Raw genomic sequence first — 19,449 nt, forward strand, 5'->3', positions numbered from 1 at the left:
GAGACAGAGTGAGCTGCACCTAACAAATCTTTTTAAAAGTGAAAATAAAAGGGTAGTGTATTTTTAAGGGGAAAAAAAGCGTATTATCTTTCTTCTGCTAATCTTCATTACTTATATTTTCATTCCATTTATTAGATGGAAAATCTATTAGATCACAAACCAGATGATAACTATGAAACTGTTCAAAAACAAGTCTCTAATAGTTTGGATTTCAAGAATGGAATGTGAGAAATTCATTCCCCCTTCAGATGATGTTGACCTTCGGATCATTGACCCCCCTTCAGATAATGTTGACCTTTGGATCAGATGCCCCCTCTTCCATCTGAGAGATCCCCTATGTTCACCACATTCACTAAGTAGTCAAATACACAGAACTATCAAATACAGTTCTGCAGTGAAGTCTTGACTTGTTCTACCTGTATGTTTCTTACTGCACAAGCATTTTCTGACACAAACTGTAAAATCCAACAAATCTGTATTTATAAGGACTAAGTTCTACATTTTAGAAATTATAAATTTATTTAGAGCAACTAAGTACTGAATATGAACGTCTCAAGTTAATGCCTAACCATTCAATCCATCATTTAACAGCTGTATCTTGAAGTAGGGTCCATTTAGTTGTCTTACTCTTAAAATCTGGCTCCTTTCTGCCTTCATCATGTAAACAAAGCCAAAGTCAAAAACTACCAATGGAAACAGGAGACCCAATGGACAAGGAATAAGATATTTCAGCTATCTTTTCATTGGGAGTCACTGACTGACTCCCAAACAGAAGTCATTCTTCTGTGTTTAATACAGCACATTCAATGCTGTTTTTGTATCACTGTCCCAGACCTCTAAGCTGGATGATCACTTGGTAGAAGTACCTAAGGAAATTCAAGCACCAGACAAAAAGTTAAGGTAAATGGTCTTTTAATAACCTTCGGGTTCCATCACTGAAAAGTGAGAAAAAAGTTTCAAATATCCCTAAAAGGAATGAATAACAAAACATTCTAAACCAACAGTTAGCAAAGGTCTTCTGTGAAGGGTTTTTAGGTAGTAAGTATTTTCAATTCTTTGGGCCATACACTCATTATATCAACTACTCAATTCTGCCATTTGGGGCAAAAAATCAGCCATAAATAAATAAGTAAATGAATGGGTATAGACGTGTTCCAATATAACGTCATTCCCAAAAAGAGGAAGGCAGTGTGAAAGCCATAGTTTGCTAGCACCTATTCTAAATAGTGATTTCTAGTATTTCATATTCAGGAAAATGAACACAAATGAGAAACATATAGATGGGAAGCCAGTCTAGTCTGAAAATTCATCACCTGTGATTTCACTAACTAGACTTATCATGAACATCACTGTAAAACATTAAATACCTATTTGCCATAATATCTTCAAAAACAAACCAACACATGAATGCCAGGCTTCAGAAATAAATATGCCAGTGGCTAAATGCAAAATGAAGACATAATCTATAGCCTATTTCAATGTGTATTTTAAAAAATCTGTATTTTTAAAAAGGAAAGACTATTAAAAGATGTTCAGAGATGAGGTTTGGGCAATATTATTTTGGAGAAAAGGCTGCAAGTAAAGAAGAGCACAGAATATACGCCTGTTGCAGACTCAGAAACCCTAGACCACTATCTCTTTAAAAATAATTTTGATAATCAAAAAATAACACAGAAATGGGGCGCCTGAGTCGCTTGGGCATCCAACTCTTGGTTTTGGCTCAGGTAGTGGGTGATCTCAGGGTTGTGAGACTGGGCCAAGCGTCAGGCTCCATGCTCAGCACAGAGTCTGCTTGAGTTTCTCTTGCCCTCTACCCCTACCCACTCTGCACTTGCACACTCAATCTCTCTCAAATAAATAAACCTTAAAAAAATATTTTTTTTAATAATGGAATTTAAAGAGGTCAGCTAATCCAACACTATAGCAAGATATAAAAACCTGTATACTGGTACACGCCTAAAAGAACCTCAATTATTCTCCTCTACAGAAAAGTAGAACATTATTTACAATTTTACTTAGGTAGAGGTTATATAAGGAGGTTGGGAGCAGGAGGGAGGGGAAAAGAGTCTAAGCACAGGATAAGACTAAGAATAAATATCACATAAACATGAAAATTCCCCAGAAAGCTGTAGGTAGCCACAATGACAGTGAGGGGATCCAATAAACCCTATACGTATGCCTCTGTTTCCTCCTCCTTTTCCCTTTTGTTTTTCCAATAAAAGAGAAATGGAGATTTGAGGTATCTCTAACCAACTGAAATTAGTTAACTCTCTAATCCAGAAGTTCATGAACAGGCTTTGGTGCATCTGTTTATATATGTGTGCAAATACACAGTCCTACCCATACATCTGCACATTTTTCTAGGGAAAGAATCCACTGCTTTTATCAGATTCTCAAAGAGGTCAATTAGCCTAACAGTTAAAAATTACCATCAAATTTTATATGTATTATGCATGCATGCCAGAAGGAAGGGGGACTTAACATGCAGAGAATAGACTTCATGGGTATGATGAAAAATCCCATTCACATCTACTCTGGAGTAAAAAAATGTATATAAATAGTTAAAACATAATTATACCAATCTCCCTTGAGACCTGTTATGGACTGAGCTGTGTTCCTCTAAAAGAGATGTTGAATTCCTAACTCCTAGTACCTCAGAATGTGACCTTATTTGGAAACAGGATCGTTGAAGATGTGATTAGTTAAGGTAAATCATATCACACTGGAGCAGAGTGGGTTGCTAATCTAGCTATCACTGGTATCCTTATAAGAAAGAGACATGTAAAGACACAGAGCTACACAGGGAGAACTCCATGTGATGACAAAACCAGAAATGGGAGTTACACAGCTACAGGCCAAAGAACACCAAAATTACCAAAAAAAAAAAAAAAAAAAAAAAAAAAAGCTGGGAAGAGGCAAGGAATGATTCCTTTGCAGGTTTCAGAGGGAGCACGGATTTCAGACTTCTAGCCTCCAGAACTATGAGACAATAAATTTGTTGGTTTGAGCCATCCAGTTTGTGGTATTTTGTTATACAGCAGCCCTAGGAAACTAATAGAAAGCCAAATATCAGCATCAATAGCAACTAAAATTAGGGTACAGTGAAAAGATGATGCTTATGGGGCAGCCCAGGTGGCTCAGCGGTTTAGCGCCGCCTTCAGCCCGGGAGGTGATCCTGGAGACCTGGGATTGAGTCCCACATCGGGCTCCCTGCATGGAACCTGCTTCTCTCTCTGCCTGTGTCTCTGCCTCTCTCTGTGTGTCTCTCATGAATGAATAAATAAAATCTTAAAAAAAAAAAAAAGATGATGCTTATGCTCTCATGTCATAACAAACATATCAGGGACACTTCGCAACACATGAAATATAGTTTCAGTTACCAAAATAGACTCTCTTTAATACTCAAAGATAGACTGGCCTTTGCAAATGGGTGTAGGATACAGTGGTTAAAAAAAAAAAAAAAAGTTTTATATTCCAAAAAATAAAAGACCAAAATAAGGGTAATGTTTAAATCACAAAACAAATAATTTAGGTGTATTCATTACCGTGCCTTTGCACATTGTCAAATCTCAGCATATAAAGGCAGATTCAGCAAAGCAGTGCTCTGGTTATCTATTGCTATATAACAAAATCACTCAAAAACTTAGTGTCTTAAAACATAACCATTTTCATCTCTTTCATGATATCTATAAGTTAGGAATTTGGAAAGGATTCTAGTAAACAGTTCTAGCTGAAAAGTTCTAGCTCCTGATCTTAGATTCTTCCTACCACTCCACAGGAAGTAGTTTGGGCTGCTTTGCAACATGGCAATCTCAAGCTAGATTGCTTACAAAGCTGCTGAAGTCTCCAAGATCAGTATTCTAGTGAGTTATGTATAAGCTCTCTCATCTTTTTCTGATTGTGCCTTGGAAGTCACACAGTGTAACTTCCGCTGCATTCTACTGCTTGTAAGCGATTCACAAGACCACCCAAATTCAAGGGGAGGGGAACACATAAACCCCACCCCTCAGGATGAGAGAAGAGTCCAGGTCACACTGAAAGAACATGTGAGATGGGAGATATTGTTAAAACCATCTTTAGAAAATACCATCTGCCACCAAGAGTATGGTGAGATAACTGCTTATAACTTTTGAGACGGGATCCCTGGGTGGCGCAGCGGTTTGGCGCCTGCCTTTGGCCCAGGGCGCGATTCTGGAGACCCGGGATCGAGTCCCACGTCGGGCTCCCGGTGCATGGAGCCTGCTTCTCCCTCTGCCTGTGTCTCTGCCTCTTTCTCTCTCTCTGTGTGACTATCATAAAATAAATAAAATTTAAAAAAAAAATAACTTTTGAGACTATCAACTATTTAATCCATGTTGGACCTATTTCTCCTGTCTAGGAAACAACAGAGTTGTTCCTTGTTACATATTTTTAGCTATCCAAACTCCTTTAAAAAATATGGCCCCATGGGCCTCATACTTTGAAATATTTTGTCCACCAAATAACCTCATTTACTGAATAAAAATTCCACTTTCGCTTATTCACTTACTTGTGAACATCTAATCAGTAAGCTACCACTTGGAGTTGACACATTTCTAGCCAAAAGCAAACCAACTCATTTTAGTTTGACTATGAAGAGGTTTCACCTTGTAGGCAAGTACATATTTTAAGATTTTTGATAGTCTTCCATCAAGAGGCATATTGGGATCCATTGGTCTTGTGTCTTTTCCACTGTATTTTAATAACTCTGCAATCATTATTTCATATTTTAAGATTCAACATAAAACCGCCTCTAAAAGTATGCTGTAAGCAACAAATAAAGGGCCAAAATGCAAACTCAAAATGCACAAACTATTTACTGTACTCAAGCTGGTAAGAATAGTGGGTTCTTTTTTCCTTTTTCAAAAATTAAGGCTTATAAGGCATTTTTCCACAAACAAAAGAATAGCTGTAGCATCTTGGTTAACATTTCTTTTTTCAATAAAAGATGCTAGTGTCCAACTCTGTTGTAAGAACCTATTGAAGTAGATATAATGGGCACTCTGTTTTGCCTACACAGACACTGGCCTATGAATACTTAACTCTCTGAATCCTATCTCCCTCAATGTCTAAGATACTTCTTGGTGGTATGGAATCCCAATAGGTTCATTAGTTCTCTTACGGGCACTACAGAACTACATTATACACTGAGGTGGCTCCATAAGCATGGCACTTTGACCAGCTGTAAGTGCCTCATCTAAGGTAAGGCTTCATTATCCTGGAAAGTATCAGACATTAACAAATATCAGACTCCAAATTCCTTTGAGTGATATAAAAAACACGAAGATATTTTTAAAAAGTCAAGCTTTCCTCCATCAGAAGGTAAATGTCAACTTTACAGGATTAAAATGATCTGCTGACTAGAAAACTTTAGTTTTTCTTTTTTTTTTTATTTATGATAGTCACAGAGAGAGAGAGAGAGAGAGAGAGAGAGAGAGAGAGAGAGGCAGAGACACACGCAGAGAGAGAAGCAGGCTCCATGCACCGGGAGCCCGACGTGGGATTCGATCCCGGGTCTCCAGGATCGCGCCCAGGGCCAAAGGCAGGCGCCAAACCGCTGAGCCACCCAGGAATCCCAAAACTTTAGTTTTCCAATAATATCCACTTTCTTGTTTCACTTTCTGTCTTCAAAACCTGTACCAGTAGGGTAACTTTTCTACTGTAAAGCACACAGAAGAAGGGTTGAGTTCCTATTAACACAGTTTGGTAATATATAGTTCCGTTGCTTGTAGAGAAGTATGTGTTCAATTGCATTCTGGGAGAAAACAATTTTTAAAAAGTAGTTGCCACGAGTCACATGATTTTTTTCTTATTTAAACTACTGTTCTACAGACTCAACTTACCGTAATAAAAATGTTTCATGTTAAGACATGAAATTGTTACACTAATATTTTCAGAAAAGTGAAATAGCCAATATACATAGCTGTACTAATACCTTAAGTGTACTACCAAAAATCAGGCTTCTTGAACACAACTTTAAAAAAGGGAAATATCCCATTTGGCTTAGCAATTAGCAATTCATGGAAGTTGTACATTTGACTCCATAATATATGTAAGGGTTAATATAAAAATATTTCAAGCTACTCAGTAAAACTGATCTTAACAGGAAAATGTATCATGCTTACCATGAATATTACATGTAGACTATCTACAGGTTTACCCAAAAATTGATTAGTAATCAGGCAGATGACTAATTATATATTTTGTAGGGTGTAATTTAAAACTACCAAAGTCGGGATCCCTGGGTGGCGCAGCGGTTTGGCGCCTGCCTTTGGCCCAGGGCGCGATCCTGGAGACCCGGGATCGAATCCCACGTCAGGCTCCCAGTGCATGGAGCCTGCTTCTCCCTCTGCCTGTGTCTCTGCCTCTCTCTCTTTCTCTCTCTGTGACTATCATAAATAAATAAAAATTAAAAAAAAATTAAAAAAAAAAATAAAACTACCAAAGTCTATTCATGAAGATTAGAACAAGCTGGTAAAATCAGGTATTTCACCGCTTACAGAAGCAGTTTAGATTCAGTTTAGAAGCATTTCAGACTCAGTCTGAGTATCATTGCAAATGCCAAAAGCAGAGAAGTGCTTTGAAGTTACTGCTTTATGCTTTATTTCCTGTTTCTCTCGTGTCACTTTCTTGTACACCTTCTGAATCTGTTCTCAAAGCTGAATCTAAAAACAGATACATCCTCCAAGGCAGCATTTTCCAAATCACGGTAAATGGGGCTGGGAAACTGTATACTTTACCCCCAACCAGGGATCAACAAAGTATATTAGCAGATCAAAGACTACCAAATGTCCTGAGGTAAAGAAGCCCACTGCGCTACACTTAAGCCCAGCCTTTTACAAATTTCCTAACACAGCTAGCGAAACAATGCTCAGATTACCTTCTAAAGTAACGATTATATAAAAATGGACCAAATTTTCAATGGACTACAAATGATTTAGAAAGCACGATCTTCCTTTGTTGCGTAAGACTACTTATAAATAAACGATTAAGCCAGTCATTAAGAGTCGCAAAAATGAGCATGTTATTAGAATGCACTGAAGAATTCAATCTGTATAAAATCAATAACTCTGGTTGCTGCAACTCCCAATGTTACAAAGCTCCTACCACATATGCACACTCAAAAGCTGGAATTCTGTAATTTTCAAGAAAGGTACTTGCTGTCAGCGAAGTCGTGTTGTCTTTAGCTGGCCATGGTTTTCAATAGTCATTATTTTTTACTTTTTAATTAAAAATTAGCATTAGTTGAGCTTCGTACATATCATTTGAGTTGTTTTCTTAAATCTGCAGAATGTATTACACGACTGCATCTCTAGGATTTGAGACCTACAGTTTTCGAACTAGTCAAGACTTTAAGACAAGTACATTTTTTGTGATTCAATTAGGATCTACGCATATCTCTAACTGCTGAAGAAAATCCCTCCCCCCAAAAAATGCTTGTACTTTGGTAATTATTACTATTTTTCCACCAGACAGTGGGAATTATTGAGCTAAAGAATGACACAGCTAAAAGGCTGGGATTAAAACAGCTTGAGAGTCACTGTTTTAAGAAGGATCCCTGCCCTGGCTATAAGGTCACCAACACAGGTGACAGACATAGGGGCAGGTGTTGTCCCTGTCCACCAGGTCTACATCAACCAAATGTGACGAAAGGACTTGGAATCAGGCCCCTCAAAGTAATAATTATAACTTCACTTAAGCTGGATGTGAACGACCCCTCCAGTCTCGGGAACCATCTAGAACTGTCTTTAAAAGGACCAAATCGGGGATCTCTGGGTGGCTCAGGGGTTTAGCGCCTGCCTTTGGCCCAGGGCGTGATCCTGGAGTCCCGGGATCGAGTCCCACATCAGGCTCCTGGCATGGAGCCTGCTTCTCCCTCCTCCTGTGTTTCTGCCTCTCTCTCTGTTTCTCTCTCTCTCTCTCTCTCTCCCTCTCTCTCATAAATAAATCTTTAAAAAAATAAAAGGACCAAATCCCATAACAAAACCCTCTTCTCAAAAATCATTTCCTGGGGACACCTCAGTGGGTCAGTGGCTGAGCGTCTGTCTTCAGCTCAGGACGTGATCTTGGGTCCAGGGATCGAGTCCTGCCTCAGGTTCCCTGCCAGGGGCCTGCTTCTCCCTCGGGCCTGTGTCTCTGCCTCTAAGTCTCTCATGAATAAATAAATAAAATATTTTAAAAAAATTGTTTCCTAGTTTATCTTTAAAACTTTGCCAGGTTCATAGATACAGCTTGCAACTAAATGTTTTCAGGTAGGGAACAACTCAGGTACAGAAAACATAGGGGAGTATTTGATGACTTTGTGAATTCCTAGTATCCTTTTTTAGCTGTGAAACTGATTTCAACTCTTAAGAACCCTACCTGAATAAGCCTTATAACCATGGGTTATTGTGCTAAATATGGGTTGAGAACTATACATCAAAGTAAAAACATTAAGAGTATAAAAATCCAGATAATCCTTAGTCAATTATAAATTGAAAATCAAAGCCACAATGCTAAAAACCATAGTATATAAAGATACTTTATGGTCAAATCCTCTTCAGAAACTGAGATCTAGAATGAAGACAGCCAAAATACACAAGTACAACAGACCTATAAAAATCAGTAATGAGTAACACTGTTGGCACTGCCACTAACCACCTGACCTTGAGCCAGTTAACTGCTCTGATCATTCAAAAAATTCACTGAAAAGGAGGCAAAATCACTAATGGTTAAATCCTCCTTCTTCTAGTTCTCAAAGTCTACATATCTATTATTATGCTCTTTCCTAGTAGTACATTAGATACTCAGAGAATTATTAACTATAAAGGTCACAAGGGTTATCACTTTAAAGCAATACACTTAAAATTCACTGATCTTCAAACAGTCAAATGTCTCAATAGCAGCTAATTCAATTGTTCCTATCTCCTGAGGATTCTGCTTATGTTAAAAACCATTATTATGATTACATTTTAGGTGCAGCCCACAACCTTTTAAAACCACATATTCCTTTTTTTTTTTTTTTTTTGAAGATTTTACTTATTTGACAGAGAAAGAGAGAGCACAGTAGGCAGAGTGGCAGAAAGAGGGAGAGGGAGAAGCAGGCTCCCCACTGAGCAGGGAGCCCCAAACGGGACTTGTTCACAGAACTCTGGGATCAAGACCCCAGCCAAAGGCAGACGCTTAACAGACTGAGCCACCCAGGTGCCCCAAAACCACATATTTCTAAGAAACTTATTTAGGACCATCCTTCAAACTAGACAGAGATAAACACAATCTCAGGGCTCCAGAGAGAATCAATCCTTTCAGTCCAAAACACATTTCTAAGTCCCCATATCACATGTAGGAAGTAATTTTAACTCAAAATACTTGAACAAATCCTCTCCTCCACAGATGTCAGCTATATAGAAGAGTAAGTTAGGCTGAAGTAGTTTTCCTTTACCTATGAAGAAATACTTATATATTCATTCTTAAAAGTCATAGATTGTACTTCCTCTTAATTTAGGATGGGTAGCAGCCATTATATGAAGTACCAAGCAATTAGTCCAAAATTTTTGGTAATCATTCAACATATTCATAAGCTGGCTATATTAAGCAGACTAGAGCTTATTTTTTCTCAAGAATCCAACTAAGAATTGGTCTGGGGCACCTGGCTGGCTCAGTTGGTAGTGTTGGTAGAGTGTACAACTCTAGATATCCGGGTCATGAGTTTGAGTCCCACATTGAGTGTAGAGATTACTTAAAAATAAAATCTTTAAGGGGTACCTGGGTGGCTCAGTCGGTTGGCAGCTGACTCTTGATTTTGAGTCAGGTCATAATCTCCGGGTCCTGGATCAAGCCCTGTGTTGGGCTCCCTGCTCAGCAGGGAGTCTACTTGAGGATTCTCTCTCTCTCTCACCCACCTCTGTCCCTCACCCATTGTGCTCTCTCCCTTTCTCTCTCTAAAATAAATAAATTGTTTTTAAAAATAAGATAAAATCTTTCAAAAAAGAATTGGCCAAAAAAAAAAAAAAAGAATTGGCCTATTTTTAAAAATTAGGCATATGCATAATGAGTTTTATAATTTTTATCACTCAATAATGAAAGACATTTGTTTGTAAAAGGTGAGCGGCACATTCAGAAATAAATTTGAATTGAATTTTAGCAATATGATTTCTGACTATACATTACAGAATTGTTTATTAAATAACGATTCATAGACCCCCCCAATGGGTTCTGAGAGTCTTATTAAACCTCTGAAATTATATGAAAAACAAAGTGTGCAAGAATAGTAATCCCTCCCCTTACCTGCAGGTGATACATTCCTAGACCCCAGTGGATGCCTGAAACTCCAGACAGTACCAAATCCTATACATACTGTTTTTTCTATTCACACATACCTATGGTAAATTCAATTTATAAATTCAGCATAGTAAGAGATTAACAGCAATAGAATAGAACCATTATAACAATATACTGCAACAAAAGTTATGTGAATATGGTCTTCCTACCTCCCAAAATATTTTATTGTACCGTACTCACTCTTCTTCTAATGATGTAAGATGATAAAATGCCTACACCATGAGATGAAGGAAGGTAAATGACAGAGGCATTGTAACTTAGTATTAGGCTACTACTAATCTTCTACTACGTCAGAAGGAGGTTTCCCTGTTTCTGGACCAAGGTTGAACATGGGTAACTAAAACCATGTAAAGCAAAACTACAGACAAGCGGAGATTACTGTTTATTTTTCTAAGGAGATAGCACAAAGCTTTGAGGAGATGCTCAAGAGGTTCAGGACCTTTGACTAAAAATTTCTGCATTATGGAACAGATTACTTCAAAATATTCAAATCAATACTCCAAAATAATAATATATAACAGTAAGAATTCCTTAAATTCAAGTAGGAATTCTCACACGAGAAAACTCATGTCATGACAACATTTCTGGCACGAATTCCATAAAAGACAAAAATGATATAAACTAGATGTTTCAAAGTAATCTTAAGATTGCCTAATGCTTAGCATTTATTTTTTCTTATTTTTTTAAATATTTTATTTATTTATTCACAAAAGACACAGAGAGAGAGGCAGAGACATAGGCAGAGAGAGACGTGGGCTCCCTGCAGGAACTCAATCCCAGGACCCCAGGATCATGACCTGAGAGGAAGGCAGGCCTCAACCACTGAGCCACCCAGGCATCCCAAACAGTTAGCATTTAAACACACATACACATCACCATTTAAGATCTCTAAATGATTTATATTTGAAAGCTGATGGCACAAGCATTCTAGACACAGCGGACCTGTCAATACATGTGGTACTAAGATATGGAGAAGGTTTTTTAATGGAATGTGTCAAATAATTCACCACACAGTGATAGTAATAAAGCAGTTTCCTAATTTATAATATAGAAATTGGCTTTTTTTCAAACACTGATTTAAGATCAAAGTATGTCAATAACATGCTGCAGAGGTCTAAAAGACAGAGATACAGATTTAGAAACAACTTTTTCTATGAAGCTACAGTTAAGCTTTTGCTAACTATATGCTTTCTCCATGTCATCACCCTCATCACCCTGTGAACAACTCTAATGTTCTTTCTCCCTATCTGAATCCTACTTTCATTCAGAAATAATGTCCTCTTTCATTTAGAATCTCTATCACCAATTCTGGTATATGATCATGTTGTTTATTGTTTTATAGATGTATATACAGTCTATCCAATTATATTACCTCTGCCTACAGGAAATTATTATACCTAATTTCTCTTGCCTAGCATAGTATAACACACAAGTCTCGGAATATATTTAAATGAATGATTTCCACTTCACTTAGACAAGTATGTCTATTGTCACACTCATCATGCTATACGGTAGTAACTGATAATAATGTCTAGGAATTTGCTTCAAAATAAAAAAGGGGCAAGTGGGTGGAGGTAAAAATTAAATCAGATTAACCACAAGTTTGTAAATGCTAAAGTTGGTGATATGCATTTTATGTTGGCAACTTTCCATAATACAAAGTTTAAAGGAGACACAGAGAGAACTTCTCAAAGACAGGTCCAGTAGTTTTTTTCCTTTGTATATCTGTGCTTCACTAAACACAATTCATTATTTAGGCAGAACTATATTTCAAAGAAACCTTAACAGCTTCTGTATGATATTTCATTTAAATGATCCTTTTATTAAACTCAAACAAAACATATTCATTTGTTAACTACTTACTAAGTACCTACTTTCTCAAATATCCTGTCTTAGTAAATGTAGAATATCAAAAATAACACATCCTCTCTAATATATTGGATCTGATAGTACTCTCAAAGATCCCTAGAAAAAAAGGGCAAGGAGAGAAGGTAAAGAGATGCAGACAAAGAAAAAAATAGTAGAAAGTTAATACATATAGTTTTTAAGAACCTAGGGCAACCACGTTGTTGTTTTTTTTTTTTAAATCTTCCCACTAATTCTTTTTTTGTTTTTTTTTTTTTTTTGAGATTTTTATTTTATTTATTCATGAGAGACACACACACAGAGAGGCAGACACAGGCAGAAGGAGAAGCAGGCTCCCCGCAGGAAGCCGGATGTGGGACTCCATCCTGGGACGAGGATCATGCCCTGAGCCAAAGGCAGGGGCTCAACCTCTGAGCCACCCAGGCGTCCTAGCATACACATTTTTATCTAAAATGAAGGCATACAGTTTGTTCAAGCTGGAAGGTCTAAAAGTTCCCCTCCGCACTCCACGTTACAGATGAGAAAAACTAAAGCTCAGAGATGGAAAGTGACTTGCCTCAAGTTACACATTAAGTTACTAGCAAAACCAAAATTAAAACTCAAATCTGCTGATTCACAGCGCAACGTGAATTTTCCACATCAAAGTACTTTCTTCGGGATCCCTGGGTGGCGCAGCGGTTTAGCGCCTGCCTTTGGCCTGGGGCGTGATCCTGGAGACCCAGGATCGAATCCCACGTCGGGCTCCCGGTGCATGGAGCCTGCTTCTCCCTCTGCCTGTGTCTCTGCCTCTTTCTCTCTCTCTGTGTGTGTGTGACTATCATAAATAAATAAAAATTAAAAAAAAAAGTACTTTCTTCTACACTATAATATTCACCAACTAAAGAGAATGACTATTTTATTGGCGATATATACTTCAGTTCTATATTATACCATACAAAAAAGAAGGCAAAAGGCTAAAGGCAGCAGCTGGGAAGAAAATGCACACAATAAACTTGTAAGACATTGCACATGCAAACTATATGCATATACTACACTTCCTCAATTCTGAGACACACTTCTGACTTTAAGACATAGGAGTCATTGGGAGTGCCTCCCTACTTACTAGAGGGGGTATGGTCCAATTTATGAATCATTTAATAAAGACAATTAGATCTTCAAATTAAAAAAAAGACATAGTACTCATTTCAGAAACATTTTAAAACAGACACTATAAATTACATTTTCATTTCAAAAAATACTAAAATGTGAAAACACATACCTCTAAAGGTAACATAATGCACCCCTAAAACACACGGAGTAACCACCATCATTTAAGAGCCAGTGTCACAATGCAAACACACAGAGCAACAGTCCCATCTTCTAAGGTAACAAACAGTTATCAAACACCTAAGGCTATGTGGCATTTTTTCAATTTTAGATATTAATATAAAACAAGTCTTCCTTGCCTTTTATCTCATATGCGTGAGTTTTGGCGTTCTGTTTGAATCTCAGCTCTGCTCCTACCTCTCCAACCTTTGCAAAGTTACTAACTTCTCTGAGCCTCATTCTCTCATCCATAATAGGTTATCCACCTTAGAGAATTGGATGAGAACTAAATGTAATCATTTATTTAAGGAACATAGTACCGTACCTAGATGAAATATTAAGTGTCCTCCCACCACCCCTATGGGCCAAATTAAACTAAAAACTAGATTCTATTCTTGACTTACAAGATTCCTCCATCTTCATTTTAGAGACTGGAATAAAACTGTACTGATCCTGGGGCAAATCCCATTAGTTTGCTTTCAAATTATTATTTGATAAGAAAAGCTTATTTCATTGTCTTGAAATTGGTCTCTTTCCTTCTTCAAATTGGGAACAGAAAGCAATGACAAATTTTAAGTTAAATTAGTTGTATGTAAATTCAGCACTTTCATATCGTCTTACTGAACTGAAACTCTAAACCCATTACAAACCCACTGAGGGAGGAACTATAGAACCAATGCGTGGGAAGGAAAAAAAGAGTGTAAAGTCCAAAAGACACAGTTAAAATGACTCAATCGAATGAGTGGTGTACTTACTTTTGTTTAGCCTTAGATTCATTTATTAATATTCTAAAAAAAAAAAAAAACAAACAATGTTCAGAAGAGCCAAGACCACATCTCCATGCTCCAAGATGATTTAGTAACCTGATCCCTCAAGATTAAGCAAATGCCATCTTTCATTATATACAGTTTCAGGATGTGTCTAGTCATTTCCAAGACGGGAATGTACTTACCAAAATATCTCAGATGCAGCAATTTACACTAAAATAAGACCATCTTTTCCCCTTCCCCAAACATAATTCAGAGAAGCCCATTCACATGTTCCCTATTAGCTCATTATTTTCAGTAGAATGATTTTCTCCTTTACTAATTATAAAAGTAATGCTTATTTTTTTTAACTTGGAAAATACAAAGAGCATGAGCGTTTTTAAACCATCCGTGATCTTACTAGTGGAAGACTAAAGTATTAGAGAGGGACATACCAACATCTTTCCTATAAATTTGACCGTAACTGCCATCATCACTTTAAATCTGTATAGAGCACTTGCCACTAAACATGACTACCTATCTGCCTATATCTTAATATCTTAATTCTGGTTTTTGAGACTACATTCACACAAGTTTTTTCCTGACTTAATGGTTTCTTCTCTATCTTTGTTCTTCTGAGTCTCTCAGCTACATATTTTGCTGTTGACTACTTCCTCTTTTTTAAAACTATTTCTATCCTAAGTTTCCCAAAACAGTATATTCCTCAGTGTCTACAAAAGTCTCTCCGACTCATCTTTTCCTCTTCCTTCACTGACTCTCCTCTATAATTCCTGACAGTCTCTAAAAAATACGGCTCTGGCCTGACCTTTGAATCTGCTTGTCGACTGTGAACCTCCAGTATTCAACACAGTGGCTGGCATGAAGCATATCCTCAAGTGATGTTTATTGACTTTATCAATCCTGACCTACCACTGACTAGCTGTGTGACCATGAGCAAATTAAATCTCTCTAAATCTCAGTTCCCTCATCCATAAAACAGTGATGCTCAAAAAACCATGATGCTTGAAAAGCTCAAAACAGTGGCTGGCACAAAGTGGCGCCCCATAAATTTTGCTATTATCAACATAATCCAGTACAGGACTCAATAATGTTTCTGATTCTTTTACTCTTGAACAACCAATCTACCTCTCAATAACCCAACTTATTTTTAACATATTTTCTTATCACAGCTATCAAAAAATATCTTCCTGCTCCTTCCTTTACTGTCTCCAACCCATTATCAACTGTACTAATTCTTCTCTCCTAACAACCGGACAGAACCATTATTTATCAACTAAGCTACAGTCACAGACTTAATTGATCTCCACACTTTTAAATCATTCAAATTTTCCATGCCCCTTATAAACCATTATTAATGCCACTCTTATCCACAGCTGCTGATACCATTTCCGAACTACTGGACTGTCATCCTTATGTCTTCCAATAACCCATATCCAAACCCCCCAGTTCTAAAGAGGTCTTAAAACCCAGCTCCTCCTGGAAACCTTCCCCTACTAACTCCACACCACTCAGATCACTTCTCTGCTCTGAGTTGCCTCCGCACCTGAGCCCTTAGGTATTCTGTTATACTAAGGGTAAAATGGGATCCATGAATAACAGAACCAAGAAATTACTCCCACAGAATCATTTCTACCTCCTCAAGGATGGGGCATTAGCTATGATGCTCCGGTGATACGGCTAAGGAAATATCCTGTACAACACGTGCCCTCTTTGGTGTCTGCCCTTGGCACTTCATGTTTGTCAAGAAGTGTCTAACTCGGGCAGCCCGGGTGGCTCAGGGGTTTGGCACCACCATCGGCCCAGAGTGTGATCCTGGAGACCCGGGATCGAGTCCCACGTCAGGCTCCCTGCATGGAGCCTGCTTCTCCCTCTGCCTGTGTCTCTGCCTCTCTCTCTCTCTCTCTCTCTCTCTTTCTCTGTGTGTGTGTGTGTATGTGTATTCTCACGAATAAATAAATAAAATCTTTAAAAAAAATAAGTATCTAACTCTTTGTGATCCTTTCGTCCTATGTTCAAGCAGAAATGATTCCTCGGTGCCTATGGCCTCCATCCAATCTAAATCTAGAAAAACAAAGTAGTAGTGGGACACTTTCTCTTCTGCTGCTCTTCTCAGCCCCCAACCTCCACCCACACCCCACAAATAAAAACTCCTAAAGCAGAGCACAGAAAGGTGGTGGCAGTGATACACACATACCACATCTTTCTTTTCCCCTAAGTGAGATTGAACTGAGTTAGCTACAACACTCTACCCAAGACTAAAAAAAAAAAAACAACAAAAAAAAAAACTTCCCAACAAGTATTGATACATAATCAAATTCGACCGCATCAAAGTGGGTGATCCTACAGTAACAGAATTGCATTCGCAGGTTACCTTTCACTGTGTTACTCTAAGGGATCTTGCATCATCTTCACGCTGTAGTACACACACACACACACACACACACACACGCACGCACACGCACGCACACGCCCAACAAGATAGTTGAGAAACTCCCCCTACGGGGCCGATTTCCTGCAAGTACCTTCAGAGGCCGCCTTTAAACCAGCACATCCTAACGTTTTTCAAACCTAAAGTGAGTGATTCCTCAAGCGCCATCCAATCAAATGCAAGCCATAGATTTGTGCCTTTACTTTTTCAGACGGCGAGTGTCTGCGCTGCTGGGGCGGGACAATTAGAGGAACTGTCCCGGGGAGGGGGGGGGAGGGAGGGGTTCTGCAAAATCAGCACCACCACCACCCCCCCACCCCCAGGTGGGAGTTAGGTCGGAGGGCTTGGCCCTCCCCGAGCAGGGAAAGAACCGAGGATCCTAACCTATGGCCGACCGTGACCTGAGGCCCTGGGCTCTGCAGCCTCTCCCGCCCGCCTGCTCGGTCCCTACCGACCCACACCGCTCGGCGACCCTACCTAAAGCCCCTCGCCGGCCTCCGTCCGCATCGCACCTGAAACCTTCTGCTCTCGGTCCCCTTCCGGTTAGAGTAGGTGTCTCTCGAACCCACGTGTCCCCCATCTGCCCAGGGATCTTAACCTTAAAGACCCTGCCCTCGCGTGGCTCTCCGCGGATCCCCCGCCCCCCCCCCCCGCAATGCCTGCCTCCCAGGGGCCAGCCCCGTTCCCAGGCTCCGCACCTTCTCCCCGGGCACCCTTTCCCGAGCATCATCACCCGCTCCCCATCACTTTTCCCCTCCTCAGACCAGAAACCCTCCCCCGCCCGGGCCTCCTCCGGGACGGCCACCCGCGGAGCACCCCGCCCCACCTCGGCCCCCTCTGCGCGGCCTCCCCACCCGGGCTGAGCCCCCGAGGCTCCGCGGCTCCGCGGCTGCAAGCCGGGCCCCTCCCGGCGTCGCCCTCCCGAGGGCGGCGCCCCGGCCGCAGCCGCGCCCACACCCTCCCGGCAGGGGCGAGCGCCCCCGGCTCCGGGCGGCCCAGGGTGGGGGTGGGGGTGGGGGTGGGGGCGGGGACGGGGCGGCGGGTGTCGCCTCTGCCTCCGGCGGCCTGCCGCCCCGGCTCCCGCAGCCTCCGCCTGGATGGGCCGGCCGAGCAGCGGCCCGGCGCCGCCGCCCCTCACCTCGACGCAGAGGCTCGGGCCTCGCTTCCCCCCCGGCCGTCCAGCCGCCGCCGCCGCCGCGCTCCCCTCACTCGCTCCTCCACCGCCCCCGGCCGGCTGCTGAAGAGCGGACGGGTAGTGGCACGCCCATTGGCTGCCGCCCACACTCGCGTCAACCTCCCCGACCCGGACCTCGCGCTGCGATTGGCTGGCGCGGCGCCTCTTCTCCACGGCTCGTCCTGATTGGCCCTTCTGGTCTCTCGCGCCCCCTTACCGGGAGGAGGAGAGCCCACCCCCCGGGCCCCCTCCGCGCTCCGGCCCTTCCACCGCCCCCCGCCCCAACCCGCTTCCATCACGGCGGGCCGGGGGCGGGAGCGGGCGCGAACCGCCAATGGGAGCGTCGAGAGAGGGCGGGGAGGCGGGCTCTGCGGCCGGAGGTCCAGCCAATGGGCGCGCGCCGCACATCCCGGGCTCGGGAGCGCCCCCGCGGCTGCTCGGGGTCCCCGCGGGTCGCGCCCGGGGCCACGCCCGGCTGCGGGTGGCGCGCGAGGGGTGCCCACTGGCGAGGTGGGAGGGCGCGCGAGGCCCCGGCCCGGCGCGCGGGAGCGCGGGCAGCCATTGTGGCGTGGGGTCGGGCGCGCGGCGGCGGAGAGGCGCGGCCGCCCCGGGGCCTCCTGGCAGCCCCGCGGGATGCTCCGCCGGGAGGAGGCCGAGCGTGCGCCTCGGCCAGCGCCGCGCTCCCAACCCGGCCACGGTCCTGGGCACAGAACTTAACCGATGGTGAGAGAAAGTTAGAATAATGGTTACCCCGGGGGATGGAGGGGGCACACGGGACCCTATCCGGAGCTGGAAACCTTCGGTCTCTTGATCTGGCCGGTATCCGGACTGGTCAAGTGGTCAAGCCGCACAGTTCAGATGAGTGCGTTCAAGCCACCTTCATATATACTATGATGTGCTCTCTCTCTCTCTCTCTCTCTCTCCTCTCTCTTTACAATTAAGGGATTGTCAGAACGACTCTGTAATAATGACATTACGGCTGCCTTTGGCTCCGTGTAAACAGTCTCACTAGGATTTAGCTATCATTCAAAAACTACAAACCAGAGGAAGAAGAAAAAGAAAAAAAAAAGAAAAGGATTGTGAGAATGTGAAGTGAGTGAGAGCTCTTGGCGCACTTAAGAGTGAGCTCGCTCGGATGGTTCAGGCTGATTTTCTTCTTTCAGGATTGAGAGCTTGTTTCAGCCCCCTGGCCCCAGTTGGTGGCATAGGAGCACCCGTGATGCTGCACCCAGCTGGAAGCCACAGAAGTGTGCTGACCTGCGTGCTTCGTGGCCCACCTAAGTTCTGAACCCAGGAAACTTTCGTTTAAATGTCATGGCTTTTGCCCTGGAGATGCTCACAGTCCAGCATCGTGTGCAGTCATTCTTCCAGGAGGACACAGAACACAAAGTTAACACAGCTGCTCGCCCTCAGGGATGAGGCATTCCACTAGGTTAGGCCAGATGTGTGTGCCTGGAACCCAGGCCTGTAGCAGAATTCCGAAATCGCCAGGGCCAGGTGAGAGAAGCACTTGCTGTTGAGTGGGCCAGGGATAACGTTTCCAAAACAAGCATGACTCTGGGTCAAATTCT

General features: G+C 41.8%; 1 protein-coding gene across 4 annotated transcripts in view; it reads right to left on the reverse strand.

The window, feature by feature from the left end:
* Nucleotides 1–17,928, reverse strand: part of FAR1 (fatty acyl-CoA reductase 1) — a 67,640-nt gene extending 49,712 nt beyond the window's left edge. Inside the window, exons 1-2 of one of the 4 annotated variants that reach the window (XM_055317797.1) lie at nucleotides 17,843–17,910; nucleotides 14,265–14,297 (exon numbers count right to left, since the gene is read on the reverse strand). The gene's annotated coding sequence lies outside the window, so the exon portion shown is untranslated. Of the gene's footprint in view, nucleotides 1–14,264; nucleotides 14,298–17,181; nucleotides 17,269–17,842 lie in introns of those variants that run through there. The other 3 variants (XM_055317796.1, XM_055317798.1, XM_055317799.1) reach the window with 3 other exon arrangements.
* Between the last annotated feature and the right edge of the window lie 1,521 nt (nucleotides 17,929–19,449).

Source organism: Nyctereutes procyonoides, unplaced genomic scaffold (genome assembly GCF_905146905.1).
Source record: "Nyctereutes procyonoides isolate TBG_1078 unplaced genomic scaffold, NYPRO_anot_genome, whole genome shotgun sequence".
NCBI lineage: Eukaryota > Metazoa > Chordata > Mammalia > Carnivora > Canidae > Nyctereutes > Nyctereutes procyonoides.